This window comes from Mytilus edulis, chromosome 9 (assembly GCF_963676685.1).
Source record: "Mytilus edulis chromosome 9, xbMytEdul2.2, whole genome shotgun sequence".
NCBI lineage: Eukaryota > Metazoa > Mollusca > Bivalvia > Mytilida > Mytilidae > Mytilus > Mytilus edulis.
This window is the reverse complement of record NC_092352.1, coordinates 51,842,921-51,860,280: the sequence shown is the minus strand read 5'-3', so window position 1 is coordinate 51,860,280 and position 17,360 is coordinate 51,842,921. Positions and strand designations below refer to the sequence as shown.

Sequence of the window (17,360 nt, the reverse complement as noted above, 5' to 3'; positions counted from 1 at the left end):
TACTGTACATGACAAGGTTACCTCAGGTCATATGTAAATTGCTATACATGACCAGGTTACCTCAGGGAACCACTGTACTACTGTGCATGGTAAGGTTACCTCAGGGAACCATGGTACTACTGTGCATGATGATCGGGTTACTTCAAGGAACCATTGTTCTACTGTGCATGGTCTGGTTACCTCAGGGATCACCGAGGGAACCATTGCACTACTGTGCATGGTCAGGTTACCTCAGGGAACCACTGTACTACTGTGTATGGTCAGGTTCCCTCAGGGAACCATTGTACTACTGTGCATTGTCATGTTACCTCAGGGAACCTTTGTACTACTGTGCATGGTCAGGTTTCCCCAGGAAACCATTGTACTATTGACATGGTCAGGTTACTGTAGGGAACCATTGTACTACTGTGCATGGTCAGGTTACCTCATGGAACCATTGTACAACTGTGCCTGGTCAGGTTACCTCAGGGAACCATTGTACTACTGTGCATGGTAAGTTGCCTCAGGGAATCATTGTACTACTGTGTATGGTCAGGTTACCTCAGGAAACCATTGTACTACTGTGCATGTTCAGGTTACTCAGGGAACCACTGTGCTATTGTTCATGGTCAGGTTACCTCAGGGAACCATTGTACTTCTGTGTATGGCTATGTTACGTTAGGGAAACATTGTTCTACTGTACATGGTCATGGTACCTCAGGGAACCATTGTACTGTTGTGTATTGTGAGTTTACCTCAGGGAACCATAGTACTACTGTGCATAGTCAGGTTACCTCAGGGAAAAATTGTACTACTGTGCATAGTCAGGTTACCTCAGGGAACAATTGTACTACTGTACATGTTTAAGTTACCCCAGGAAACCATTGTAATACTGTGCATTGTTAGGTTACTCAGGGAGCCATTGTACAACTATGCATGGTCAGGTAACCTCAGGAAGACATTGTACTACTGTGCATTGCCAGGTTACTTCAGGGAACCATTGTACTTTTGTGCATTGTCATGTCTCCTCAAGGAACCACTCTACTACTGTGCATGGTCAGGTTACCTCAGGGAACCATTTTACTACTGTGATGGTAAGGTACCTCAGGGGATCATTGTACTACTCTGCATTGTCAGGTTTACTCAGGAAATCATTGTTCTACTGTGCATGGTTATTTAACCTCAGGAAACCATTGTAATACTATTCATTGTCAGGTTACTCAGGGAACCACTGTTCAACTATGCATTGCCAGGTTACTCAGGGAACCACTGTTCAACTATGCATGACAGGTAACCTCAGGAAAGCATTGTACTACTGTGCATTGCCAGGTTACCTCAGGGAACCATTGTACTACTGTGCATGGTAAGTTTATCTCAGGGAACCATTGTACTACTGTGCATGGTCAGGTTACCTCAGGGAACCATTGTACTACTGTGCATTGTCAGGTTTCCTCAGGGAACCACTGTACAACTGGGCATGGTCAAGTAACCCCAGGGAACCATTAAACTAATCTGCAGGGAACCATTGAACTGTGTATATTCAGGTTACTTAAGTGAACCATTGTACTACTGTGCATGGTAGGTAACCTCAGAGAATCATTATACTACTGTGCATGGTCATGTTACACCAGGTTACCACAATACAACTGGGCATTGTCAGGTAACCTCAGGGAACCATTGTACTACTGTCCAGGGAACCATTGTACTATTGTGCATGTTCAAGTCTCCCCAGGGAAACGTTGTTCTACTGTGCATGGTCATGGTACCTCAGGGAACCATTGTACTGTTGTGTATTGTGAGTTCACCTCAAGGAATCATTGTACTACTGTGCATGGTCAGGTTACCTCAGAGAACCAATGCACTACTGTGCATGGTCAGGTTTCTTCAGGAAACCATTGTACTACTCTGCATGGTAGGTAACCTCAGGGAATCATTGTACTACCCTGCATGGTCAGATAACTTCAGGGAACAATTGTACTACTGTGCATGGTAAGTAATTAGGGAATCATTGCACTACCATGCATGGTCAGGTTACTTCAGATAATCATTGCACTACTGTGCATGATCAGATTACTTCAGGGAACCATTGAACTACTGTACATGGTCATGTTACCTCAGGGAACCATTGTACTGCTGTGCATGGTCAGTTTATTATCTCAGGGAACCATTGTACTACTGTGCATGGTCAGGTTACCTCAGGAAAAATTGTGCTTCTGTGCATGGTCAGGTTACCTTAGGGAACCATTGTGCTTCTGTGCATTGTCAGGTTTCCTCAGGGAACCATTCTGTTATCCATTTGTTTTATGTGTTTGGAGTTTTGATTTTGCCTTTTGATTTTTGATTTTCCTTTTTGAATTTTCCTTGGAGTTTAATACTTTTGTGTTTTTACTTCTACTACTGTACATGGTCATGTTACCTCAGGGAACCACATTACTACTGTGTATGGTCAGGTTACCTCAGGGAACCATTGTACTATTGTGCATTGTCATGCTACCTCAGGTGACCATTGTACTACTTTGCATGGTCAGGTTTCCCAAGGGAATCATTGTACTACTGTACATGGTCAGGTTACTGCAGGGAACCATTGTACTCCTGTGCATTGCCAGGTTACCTCAGGGAACCATTATATTACTGTGCATGGTAAGTTTATCTCAGGGAACCATTGTACTAATGTGCATGGTCAGGTTACCTCAGGGAACCATTGTACTACTGTGCATTGTCAGGTTTCCTCAGGGAACCATTGCACTACTGTACATGGTCATGTTACCTCAGGGAACCACTGTACTACTGTGCATGGCCAGGTTACCTCAGGGAACCATTGTACTACTGTGCATTGTCATGTTACCTCAGGGAACCATTGTACTACTGTGCATGGTCAGGTTTACCCAGGGAACTATTGTACTACTGTACATGGTCAGATTACTTCAGGGAACCATTGTACTTCTGTGCATGGTCAGGTTACCTCAGGGAACAATTGCACTACTGTGCCTGGTCAGAATACTTCAGGAACCATTGTACTACTGTGCATGGTAGGTTTCCTCAGGGAACCATTGTACTACTGTGCATGGTCATGTTACCTCAGGGAACCACAGTACAACTGTGCATGGTCAGGTTACCTCAGGGAACCATTGTACTCTTGTTCATGGTCAGGTTACCTCAGTGAACCGCTGTACAACTGTGCATGGTCAGGTTATTCATAAAGATAGACAAGAATGAGATTTACAGATAATTTAGTAGACTGAATTTTTTTCTGAACTCATTTTTTTCTGTTTGTTTATAGGTTTATGGTGAATGGAAACATAAATATAGACTTTTAAAAAAATCTTGCATCTTTTTGGGATATCATTCCAGGAAAATGGAAGGATATCATGTTTACTTGAAGTGGTGAGGTCTAGTAAAAATAGCAAACAGACAGTAGAAAAAAAATGAGTTGACTTCACGATTGCGTAACGTTTTATTCTTCGTGGCAAGACCCCCTTTTTTCAATTAAATCACAATTTCACTTTGGTACATACATGATATGAACATGATTTTTTTTCTAAGATCAGCTGTTTTGCATGTAAGCCTATGGAGCAGTCAATAACAAGACTGCAACCTTATGTTAATTTGATTTGAATCGATTATATTTGTTGTTATGTTTTGGGTTACCTGAGGTAATCCTGTTATGAAAGAATACTTCGTAGATACTTTGCTGGTATATGCATTTATGCTGTAATTACACAATTTCTTAATTTAAAATGTAGGACTTCATAGATTTGTATTGTTTATGCGATTATATGTAAATGTTACATGAGTTCACTTGAGTTAAATGGATTGTATTTGTCGTTATAATTGGGGTTACCTGAGGTAACCCTGTCATGAATGAATACTTCGAAGATACTTTGCTAGTCTTTACACTAATTGTAATAAACTAACTTATTCATTTTGAATGTAGAAATTCATTGAAGTTATATTGTTTATGAGATATATATGTAAAGGTGATCTCAAATAACTTCAGTTAAGTGGGTTATATTTGCAATTATATTTGGGGTTACCTCAGGTACCCCTGTTATGAAAGAATGCTTATTAGATAGTTTGCTAGTGTAAACATTTATGTTGTAATCAAACAATTTCTTTATTTTACATGTAGGACTTCACAGATGTAAATTGCTTACGCGATATTTAGAAAATGCGATCTGTCTTAACTCGATTTAAATGGATTATACTTGTAGCTATTTTATGGGTTACCTGAGGTAACCCTGTCATGACAGAATACTTAGTAGATACTTTGTTAGATTATGTATTTATGGTGTAATAAACCAACTTCTTCATTTTCAATGTAGGAATTCATTGAAGTTATATTGTTTATGTGATGTAAATGTAAAGGTGATCTGAATTAACTTGAGTTAAATTTGTTGTAATTGCTGTTATTGCTTGGGTTACCTCAGGTAACCCTGTTATGAAAAAAATATTAGTAGATACTATGCTAGTGTATACATTTGTATTTTAATCACACAATTTCTTAATTTAGAAATGTAGGACTTCATAGATTTGTATTTTTTATTTGATGTTATTGGTATGGTTACCCGAGGTTATCCTGTCATGTAAGAATACTTTGTAGATAGTTTTCCAGAATATACATTCAAGTTGTAATAAACGATTTACCTTTTTTATAAATTTGAACTTCATAGATGTGTATTGTTTATATGATATTTAGGAAAGGCAACTTAAGTTAACTTTATTTGAATTGATTATATTTACTGTTATTTTTGGGGTTACCTGAGGTAACCCTGTTATGAAAGAATACTTCGTACATACTTTTCTGGTATATGCATTGGTGTTGTAATTACACAATTTCTTAATTTAAAATGTAGGACTTCATAGATTTGTATTGTTTATGCGATGTATAGATATATGTTACCTGAGTAAACTTGAGTTAAAAGGGTTGTATTTGTAGTTATTATTAGGTTACCTGAGGTAACCCTGTCTCAGGTAACCCTGTAATGAATGAATTCTTCGTAGATACTTTGCTAGTGTTTACATTAATTGTAATAAACAAACTTCTTTATTTCAAATGTAGTACTTCATGAAAGTTGTATTGCTTATGTGATGTACATGTAAAGGTGAACTCAGTTAACTTCAGTTAAGTGGGTTATATTTGTAATTATGTCTGGGGTTACCTCAGGTACCCATGACATGAAGAATGCTTTTTAGAAAGTTGCTATTGTAAACATTTATATTTCTTTGTTTTAAATGAAGGACTTCATAGATGTGTATTGTTTATGTGATATACCGGAAAGGCGACTTAAGTTAACTTGATATGAATGGATAATACTTGTTGCTATTTTATGGGTTACCTGAGGTAACCCTGTCATGACAGAATACTTAGAAGATACTTTGCTAGTATATGCATTTATGGTGTAATAAACCAACTTCTTCGTTTTTAATGTAGAAATTCATTGAAGTTATAATGTTTATGTGATGTATATGTAAAGGTGATCTGAATTCACTTGAGTTAAATAGGTTGTATTTGTTGTTATTGTATTGGTTACCTCAGGTAACCCTGCTATGAAAGAATTCTTAGTAGATACTTTGCTAGTGTATACATTTGTATTGTAATTCCACAATTTTTTTATTTGAAATGTAGGACTTCATAGATTTGTATTGTTTATGTGATGCATATATATTTAAAGGTGACCTCAGTGAACTTGAGTTAGATGGGTTATCATTGTTGTTATTGTTATGGTTACCTAAGGTAACCCTGTAATGAATGAATCCTTCGTAGACACTTTGCTAGTGTTTACATTAATTGTAATAAACAAACTTCTTTATTTTAAATGTAGGACTTCATGAAAGTTGTATTGTTTATGTGATGCACATGTAAAGGTGACCTCAGTTAACTTCAGTTAAGTGGGTTATATTTGTAATTATGACTGGGGTTACCTCAGGTACCCATGATATGAAGAATGCTTTTGAGATAGTTTGCTAGTGTAAACATTTATGTTGTTATCGGACAATTTCTTTATTTTAAATGTAGGACTTCATAGATGTGTATTGTTTATGTGATTTTTCTGAAAGGCGACTTAAGTTAACTTGATATGAATGGATAATACTTGTTTCTATTTCAAGGGTTACCTGAGTTAACCCTGTCATGACAGAATTTTTAGTAGATACTTTGCTAGAATATCCATTTATGGTGTAATAAACCAACTTCTTCTTTTTAAATGTAGGAATTCATTAAAGTTATATTGTTTATATGATGTATATGTAAAAATGATTTGAATTAACTTGAGTTAAATAGGTTGTATTGTTGTTATTGTATTGGTTACCTCAGGTAACCCTGCTATGAAAGAATTCTTAGTAGATACTTTGCTAGTGTATACCTTTGTATTGTAACTCCACAATTTTTGAATTTGAAATGTAGGACTTCATAGATTTGTATTGTTTATGTGATGTATATATATTAAAAGGTGACCTCAGTGAACTTGAGTTAGATGGGTTAACTTTGTTGTTATTGTTATGGTTACCTGAGGTAACCCTGTAATGAATGAATCCTTCGTAGACACTTTGCTAGTGTTTACATTAATTGTAATAAACAAACTTCTTTATTTTAAATGTAGAACGTCATGAAAGTTGTATTGTTTATGTGATGCGCATGTAAAGGTGATCTCAGTTTACTTCAGTTAAGTGGGTTATATTTGTAATTATGTCTGGGGTTACCTCAGGTACCCATGTTATGAAGAATGCTTTTGAGATAGTTTGCTAGTGTAAACATTGATGTTGTAATCGGACAATTTCTTTATTTTAAATGTAGGACTTCATAGATGGGTATTGTTTATGTGATATTTCTGAAAGGCGACTTAAGTTAACTTGATATGAATGGATAATACTTGTTTCTATTTCATGGGTTACCTGAGGTAACCTGTCATGACAGAATATTTAGTAGATACTTTGCTAGTATATCCATTTATGGTGTAATATATCAACTTCTTCATTTTTAATGTAGGAATTCATTAAAGTCATATTGTTTATGTGATGTATATGTAAAGGTGATCTGAATTAACTTGAGTTAAATAGGTTGTTTTTGTTGTTTTGTATTAGTTACCTCAGATAACCCTGCTATGAAAGAATTCTTAGTATATACTTTGTAAGTGTATACATTTATATTTTAAATACACAATTTCTAAATTTAAAAATGTAGGACTTCATAGATTTGTATGGTTTATGTGATGCATATATATTTAAAGGTGATACCTGAGTTTACTTGAGTTATATTGGTTGTATTTGTTGTTTTTATTGGGTTACCTGATGTAACCCTGTAATAAATGAATTCTTTGTAGATACTTTGCTATTGTTTACATTAATTGTAATAAACAAACTTCTTTATTTCAAATGTCGGACTTCATGAAAGTTGTATTGTTTATGTGATGTATATATATAAAGGTGACCTCAGTTAACTTGAGTTAGATGGGTTATCTTTGTTATTATTGTTATGGTTACCTGAGGTAACAACCCTGTAATGAATGAATCCTTCGTAGACACTTTGCTAGTGTTTACATTAATTGTAATAAACAAACTTCTTTATTTTAAATGTAGGACTTCATGAAAGTTGTATTTTTTATGTGATGCACATGTAAAGGTGACCTCAGTTAACTTCAGTTATGTGGGTTATATTTGTAATTATGTCTGGGGTTACCTCAGGTACCCATGTTATGAAGAATGCTTTTTAGATAGTTTGCTAGTGTAAACATTTATGTTGTAATAAAAAAATTTCTTTATTTGAAATGTAGGACTTCATAGATGGGTATTGTTTATGTGATATATTGGAAAGGCAACTTAAGTTAACTTGATATGAATGGATAATACATGTTTCTATTTTATGAGTTACCTGAGGTAACCGTGCATGACAGAATATTTAGTAGATACTTTGCTAATATATGCATTAATGGTGTAATAAACCAACCTCTTGATTTTTAATGTAGGAATTCTTTGAAGTTATATTTTTTATGTGATGTATATGTAAAGGTGATCTGAATTAACTTGAGTTAAATAGGTTGTATTTGCTGTTATTGTTTAAGTTACCTCAGGTAACCCTGCTATGAAAGAATTCTTAGTTGATACTTTGCTAGTGTATACATTCATTTTGTAATTCCACAATTTTTGAATTTGAAATGTAGGACTTCATAGATTTGTATTGTTTATGTGATGTATATATATTTAAAGGTAACCTGAGTGAACTTGAGTTAGATGGGTTATCTTTGTTGTGATTGTTTTGGTTATCTGAGGTAACCCTGTCACGTAAGAATACGTCGTAGATAGTTTTCCAGAGTATACATTTAACTTCTAATAAACCATTTACTATTTCATTTTGGACTTCATAGATAAGTATCGTTTATATGATATTCAGGAAAGTCGACTTTAGTTATCTTAATTTGAATGGATTATATTTGTTGTTATTTTTGAAATAACATGAGGTATCTCTGTTATGAAAGAATACTTCGTAGATAATTTGTTGGTATATGCATTTATTCTGTAATGACACAATTTCTTAATCTAAAATGTAGGACTTCATAGATTTGTATTGTGTATGCGAGGTATATATAAATGTAACCTGAGTTAACTTGAGTTGAATGGGTTGTATTTATTGTAATTATTGGGGTTACCTCATGTAACCCTGTCATGAATTAATACTTCGTAGATACTTTGGTAGTGTTTACATTTATTGTAATAAACAAACTTCTTTATTTTAAATGTAGGACTTCATGAAAGTTGTATTGTTTATTTGATGTACATGTAAAGGTGATCTCAGTTTACTTCAGTTAAGTTAAGTGGGTTATATTTGTAATTATGTCTTGGGTTACCTCAGGTACCCATGTTATAAAGAATGCTTATTAGATGGTTTGCTAGTGAAAACATTTATGTTGTAATCAAACAATTTCTTTATTTTACATGTAGGCCTCATAGATGTGTATTGTTTATGTGATATATCGGAAAAGCGACTTTAGTTAACTTGATATCAATGGATAATACTTGTTGCTATTGTATGGGTTACCTGAGGTAACCCTGTCATAACAAAATACTTAGTAGATACTTTGCTAGTATATGCATTTATGCTGTAACAAACCATTTTCTTCTTTTGTTATGTAGGAATTCATTGAAATTATATTGTTTATGTGATGTATATGTAAAGGTGATCTGAATTAACTTGAGTTAAATAGGTTGTATTTGCTGTTATTGTTTGGGTTACCGCAGGTTACCCTGTTATGAAAGAATTTTTAGTACATACTTTGCTAGTGTATACATTTATATTTTAATAACACAATTTCTTAATTTAGAATGTAGGACTTCATAGATTTGTATTGTTTATGTGATGTATATATAAAGTTACCTCAGTTGACTTGAGTTTAATGGTTGTATTTGTTGTTATAATTGGGGTTACCTCAGGTAACCCTGTCATGAATGAATACTTCAGATCATTAATTGAACTTTTATAAAAAAAAAAAAAAAAGTTTATAATTTTACCAGCCATCCCCACCCTACATGTACATACGAAATAAATGATCGGTGAATACAATAATAAAATCATTTGGAAAGTTTGTTGACATCTTTGGTATTTGGTCACATTAAAATTTGGTATTAAGATCTATCTAAATAAGAACTATATTTTCGTGCGTATTTAATCAATGGCGCATTACCACGATTACCTCAGGGCACCGATTACCTCAGGGCATACAGCAGCGGACCTAACTGCCACCTGCGTTTAAAACCGGAAGTCTTATCTATGACTAAAAGTCAGTCTGATAACGGAAACAATATCCGGACACATATTTTGTCGTTTTTCTCCCAAAATAACTAAACCTGAATAATCATAAGAATGGATGACAAATGCGACTATGCATGTTACCTAAAGAACACAGAGGCATGAGGATTAATTTATTGTGGAAGGAAGAGAAGCGACACACAAAATGAGGTCTTCTCGTTTAATTGTATAGATACATTTCACAAATGAATTCAATAATGAAATATCAATTATTAATACGTGTTTATTTGCTTTGTTACTCTGCAATTTGCACGATTTGCTTTGCGAAACAATGTTCATATACAATGTTTACAAAAATGCATTATCTGTAGTTTATAACTTCTGACAATCTAGGCACACCCCCAGAATCGTGTCTATTTATAATGGTTTTAATTTTCAACAAGAAATTTAGATTTTTTAAAAGCATGGATATATAACGCATGCACCCACGCTTAAAGAACATCAATTTTTTTATCAATCATTCAATATCTAAAAATACCACATTTCCAAAACTAATTTAATAACAACCACATGCACACATATTACCTTAAATTAGGGTAGAGTGAAGCAGTCCATAGCTTTTTAGATAGCTAAAACTTGTATAACAATTGTAGCCTATTAATAAGGCTTGTTTAGGGGGGGGGGGGGGGGGGTATCAATAATATCCCAATATCCCATATTCCTATAATGTTTACCCCTAATATCCCAATAAATATTGTTTACAAATATCCCATATCCCTAAAACTAATTTGAAATATCCCAAAAAATCATTATAAATTCATTCCCAAGCCCATTTTTTTTTCTCATCATCACAATTTCAACAATTTTGACTGAAAAATTATGAAATTATATTATTTATTTTCAAAATACTGACATTTGATTAAAATTATATTCCTTGTTGAGCTAGAATATAAAGGGAAAACAAACTGTGATAAAGGAAATTTACAGTGCATACTTCCAGTGTTAAATAAGAATATATGTGTCCAAAAGATGAAGTGTTCCATCTTAGAGCCTTTTATAACAAGATCATAAACGATAAATTTAGTGTAAGAGGTCTAATTTCAGACTTTCTTTTTAATTGTTCAAACCGTGATGCATATACAAATGTATAGGACTGAAAAATTTCATTTTGATAGCATTCTTCTTTCATTGATAAGAAACTTCATCCTACACGTTAATCTATGTTAGAAAGAACAGAAGGACTCAACCCTGTCTCTTGTCCGAGATTGCTCTGACATCCAACGGCTGTTTTGCCAGACAAGCTGAGACTCTGGGACGTCAGAACACGTCCATATCAAAAAGTGGATATTTAGCATGCAAGTTCAATAACTCAAAATTTAACACAAGAAAGCTTTCCGGGTGTGGGAATTTCTCGCTACATTGAAGACCTGTTGGTGACCCTCTGCTGTTGTTTTTTATTTGGTCGGGTTGTTGTCTCTTTGACACATTCCCCATATCCATTCTCAATTTTATTTCTGCTAATGCACGACCTACATTAAACTTAACTGTTGTAATATTTTTACAGCAGGCAAAATTTGCACAGCCCTTGTTCTGCAAAGAAATAACACAAAATTTGACTCTGCGATCTTGAACTTTATGAATTTCATAGATCACAATATGTTTGTTACTTTTTTTCTCATTTCCTTCCTCAAAACACCAGAAATAGAAGAAAAATATATTAATTTACATTGATTATTTAGTAATTATTCGTTATTAACATAGTTTAAGCTTTTAAAAAGCTATTTAAGAGATAATTTCAAATTCAAACGAGGCATCCATTTTATACGCTACTTTTTGATATGGGATGTGCTCTGACGTCCCCCAGCCCAGCTTGTCTTGCAAAACAGCCGTTACACATCAGAGCTATCTCGGACTACCCTTGGTCCATAATCTATTACAATCTGTGACACGTGGAGACCGCTGAAGATCCTCGCCACGTAAAAAATAAGTGGTAAAACACTAGAAAACATCCCGTAATCATATAAAGCATCAAAACGAATAAAAATATTGACACAATAAGGCTCAACTCATCAGATGGATACATCTAACAAAAATCTATGATTATTTCAAGAAAATTACCAATGATTTTTTTTTAAAAGTCAGAATGCGAATACATATGTTCAAACTCTTTTAGGTCATTTTTTAGTAGCAACAAACAAAAGAACTTTGTCAATTGGACATGCTTTGATACTATATCTGCCGTTGAATTTTTACTTGATAACATTTTTGTTCGCTTTGGAGATTCCGTATATCATCAAGTTATTGGAATTGCAATGGGGACTAACTGTGCACCACTTATTGCTGACCTGTTTTTGTATTGTTATGAGTTACAATTTATGACTAAAATCAGCAAAGACCCATCGAAACAACATTTGATAAAAAAAATTAACAATACTTTTAGATATTTGGATGATATATTGGCTCCCAATAATGACGACTTCAGTATGTATTGAAAAGAAACTTATCCTGTTGAACTTACTTTTAATACAGCTAATACTAACATTGACCACTGCCCTTTCCTCGATCTTGATATCTATATCATTAATGGGGAGCTAAATACAAGAATTTATGATAAAAGAGACGATTTTTCATTTCCTATCGTGAATTATTCATTTTTAGATGGTGACGGTCCCTTGTCACCATCTCATGGTTTTTATATATCTCAACTTGTACGATTAGCTCGTGTATGTAACAACGTATTAGATTTTAGCGAGAGAAATGTATGTATTACTGAAAAATTATTACACCAGGGTTTTCGATATCACAAACTTGTCAACACATTTACTAAATTTTATCATCGGTATAAGGAAATCATTCGTAAATATAACTCAACATGCAGACATCTTATACGTTCAGGTGTTTCACATCCAATCTTTTATGGTAATATTCTTTACAAAGCACCAAAATGTCAGTATTCACTTCAAAAGCTAACAAAACCTTTAAACAGACTTATTAAGAAGGGATATAGTTACGATACTGTTGTCAAGTCATTAAAGATTGCATATTTTGGCTTTAATATTGATTCATTTATAGGGTCTTTGCATCGGAATTAAACACATTTATACTAAAGCCAGTTGTTGGCATGACACGGGTTATGTTCTCCTCATATGTTTCATGATGGTATAATACTAAACTCCTAGCAGGAGGGATTGTGCCTGATATTCATATGATGAAGACATAATCTTTCAATCAGTTTAATTGACGTCTGGAGCTGGCATGTCAGTTACTGCTTTACTGTGCGTATTGCTGTACGTTTGTTTTTCTACATTGGCTAGAGGTATAGGGGAGGGTTGAGATCTCAAAAAACATGTTTAACCCCGCCGCAATTTTGCGCCTGTCCCAAGTCAGGAGCCTTTGACCTTTGTTAGTCTTGTATGATTTTTAATTTTAGTTTCTTGTGTATAATTCGGAGTTTAGTATGACGTCCATTATCACTGAACTAGTATACATATTCGTTTAGGGGCCAGCTGAAGGACGCCTCCGGCGGGAGTTTCTCGCTACATTGAAGACCAATTGGTGGCTTTCGGCTGTTGTCTGCTCTATGGTCGGGTTGTTGTCGCTTTGGCACATTCCCCATTTCCATTCTCAATTTTATATGAGCATATAATATAAAAAAAGAAGAAGATGTGGTATCATTGCCAATGAGACAACTCTTCACAAGAGACCAAGTGACACAGAAACTAACAACTATAGGTCACCGTACGACCTTCAACAATTAACAAAGCTCATACCACATAGTTAGCTATAAAAGGTCCCGAAATGACAAATGTAGAACAATTCAAACGAGAAAACTAACGGCCTAATTTATGTATAAAAAAATGAACAAAAAACAAATATGTAACACAGCAACAAACGACAACCACTGAATTACAGGCTCCTGACTTTGGACAGGCACATACATACAGAATGTGGCGGGATCCCAATTCCCCCCTTAACCTGGGACAGTGGTGTAACAGTACAACATAAGAACGAACTACACAAATCAGTTGAAAAAGGCTTAACTCATCAGATGGATACAAATAGAAATACATCTAACAAAAAGAAAAAAAAAGAGTGGACTTGACCGAGTACTTGTACATCCCATCAACAAAAAGACACTAAGTACAGATCTGAGAGTACTCCCAGTTACTGACAGCTAGTTCAAAGCCAATAACAACTAATAAAAAAAGTAATGCATCTGAGACTAATTTATCAATCATTACACATCAAACATCCAACGGCACGGTAAACAACATCTCTGTAAAAATGAGATGTGCTATCGCGTTAGAAATAAGTTTTCTACAGGTACAACCAAACTTCAAAACCAAATCTTTATATCTACGGAAGAATTTAGTAAAGATTTTAAGTGATTTGTGGTAACGAAACCCCTGACTTAATAATTTACCAGTAATACATAGATTACGTTTATTAAAATCCAAAACGTTACAACAGACACGGGCATAGCGGAGGAGTTGTGATATACAAACACCGTAAGATAGTGCCAAAGGAACATCACCATCCAAAAAAGGAAAATTAACAATAAGGAACGAAGTATGGAAAGCAAACCAAATACTTTTAAAGTTATCAGTACATATGAGACTATAAATATCGAAAATAGATCAATACTTTTTGCTGGGGTGGGTTTGGATGACTTTTAAATAAAACGACCATAAACTCAATGAAAATCAACAAAGCACTAAAATTACCTTTAATATTAAACTTTTTTGGGCAGTTTTATCAAGTGAGATGTAAATATTTCTGTACTTAACTTTTAATTCCTCTTATTTTTTTTCATGTTAAAAATTCAATATACTCAAAAATGCATCAATATCCCATATCCAATTTACTTTTAGGACAAATATCCCATATCCCTAAAATTAAAATGGCAAATATCCCGTATCCCAATATACCCTATACAAGCCTCATTAATGAGGTCAATACAGGATATATCGAACCAAATAAGTATATCGACCTCGGACTTCGTCCTCAGTCCATATACTTCGTTCAGGTCAATTTATCCTTGTATCGACCTCATTCAAAGGCTTTAATTTAATTAATTGTATAATATTTTTTTTGGTCTCTATCCTGTTCAGCAACTTACAAAAAGTTCAAAGCTATTAAGACTAAATATGGAATTTTAAAAATAGATTATACCTATTTGTTAGTTTTGAGCTTTATATAAATGAATGGAGGTAAAGTCAGAAAGATATCTAAACGCATGACATTTAATAAAGTTTTTTTTCATTATATGATTTTATAAAAACCTTTATGGTCCGCTAAAGTCAAAATAACAACTAACACATATTATGATGATGCAGGCCACAGATGTGACAGTTTATGTTTCAAAATCAATCATATCAAAAGATACATGTATAAAATTTGCATACACTACAATTATAAGTACATGTACCAATTATGAATTTAAATATACAATACTATCATTACAGTCTGAACCAATGAGCATATTATGTAATAAATGAAAAGACAAATGTCATCAATTATTGAAATTGAATTTTTTGAAAAGTCAATCAATTTAGAGTTATCTCCCCTTGACTTTAAATTTGTTAATAATAGTGTAACATTTCAACTTTTGGGAGCAGATACCGCTCTTATTATCCTCATCCAATTCAACAATTAACAAACCACTTTTCAAGGTGGAAGAAGGGGGAGGGGGAGGGGATTGAAATATTTTATGAAAATTGAATGTCACTAAATTTCTATGTGTTCTTCCTTTGGCAGCAATTTGGAAAAGAGGCTGGATATTAGAACATGTGCTTGAAGTAGCGCCCCCTTATCAATTGCAAAATTCCAACAAGTTTCAAGTTAGATAATCACATATGTACCATCCGTAACTATTTTCTACATAATTCTAAAATTTACAAAACATGTTAACACAAGACTGAATACAATTAGAATTTAGTCTTTCATTGTACCATAAAGTCACCTATGCTGCACATAAGTGCATTTGTTTTATTATCCTCTATTAATGTATCTATCAATCAATAAACCTCTAAAAACAAAATTTGATATAGACTAAGTTTACACGTATAATAAAAAATAACTAGATTACCCATTTTATTATACTGAGAATATACATTTATTATCTTTGATGATAAAAGGGCCATTATCTACAAGTATAAAGACTATTATCGCTATTTTGTGCATTTTTCCTTTGATCTTTTTTTGTGATAATTTTTCATATCATGCTACTCGCTTGAGATGGAAAAATATCGCTAGAAACTAAGCAGACCCGTGGTGTTGCTAACGAAATTGACATGAAATTGACAACGTCGTGATATTAAAATAGCGATAAACAGATTATCATTGGTCATCTCAACTCAATTGCCTTTCTCGCTTTCGCCGTCCCGGCTCAAGCGAGAAAATCAATCTCGTTGAGATGATGAACGATAATCTATAAACACATTAAAATACGATCATTTTAAACATTTTTAAAAGCGGATCATACGTAGTTATAATGTGTCTGCAATTAGTTGTCAGTTTGATTTAAATTTGACAAAAAAGTTTCATCAAATTCATTTAAATCCGTAATCGTGGAATCTTGGAATCTTTAATTTGAACTGAGCTGCGACAAAATTTGCAAGCTGCCAATATGTTTAAGGTTCATGTGGACCCTATGGCTAAAATGGCCGTATTTTCACCTCAAAATTTACTCTGAGTACAGACAAATCTGCGCATCTGTAAAAAATTTCAGGCATAGCATGCCCTAGATAAATAAATTTCAAATATGTTTTATGTTTTAGAAAAATAAAAACTTACCAGGATTTTGCCGTGCACTTTTTTTCATTCCTCCAGAAGGTGCCAAAATAAACTAAGTTGGGAAACAGGTTTGAGATCTTCCCCACAGGTAATAATTGAAGTGAGCTGTATTGCTTGACATGGACATGAGATGGACAATAGATACCTGACAATAATTGGTTATTTAAACTGTGTACCTGAGTGGACCATATCAAGGTAAACTCAACTGTTTGTTAATTTTATCATCTTCTGCAGGGACGAAAAAAAGTGTACGGCAAAATCCAGTTAAGTTATGAATTTTCTAAATCATACATTGCATTTGAATTCTATTTATCTAGGGCATGCCATGCCTTAAAACTTTTCCAGATGCACAGGTTTGCCTGTACTCAGAGTAATTTTGAGGTGAAAATACGGCCATTTTAGCCATAGGGTCCACATGAACCTTAACGCCGGGGCCATTCTTTTAAAATAAAAGAATTTAGTATAACTTTTACACCACTGGGTCGATGCCACTGCTGGTAGACGTTTCGTCCCCGAGGGTATCACCAGCCCAGTAGTCAACACTCCGGTGTTGACATGAATATCAATAATGTGGTCATTTTTCTAAATTTCCAGTTTACAAAACTTTGAATTTTTCGAAACACTAAGGATTTTCTTATCCCAGGCATAGATAACCTTAGCCGTATTTGGCACAACTTTTTGGAATTTTGGATCCTCTATGCTCTTCAACTTTTTACTTGTTTGGCTTTATAAATATTTTGATATGAGCGTCACTGATGAGTCTTATGTAGACGAAACGCGCGTCTGGCGTACTAAATTATAATCCTGGTACCTTTGATAACTTTTATCATTTGAATAGAAAACGAGG

At 34.0% G+C, this 17,360-nt stretch overlaps 1 protein-coding gene across 1 annotated transcript in view; it reads left to right on the top strand.

The window, feature by feature from the left end:
- LOC139490038 (uncharacterized) overlaps positions 1 to 17,360 on the top strand; it is a 78,118-nt gene that overhangs the window by 17,708 nt on the left and 43,050 nt on the right. The window lies entirely within an intron of this gene.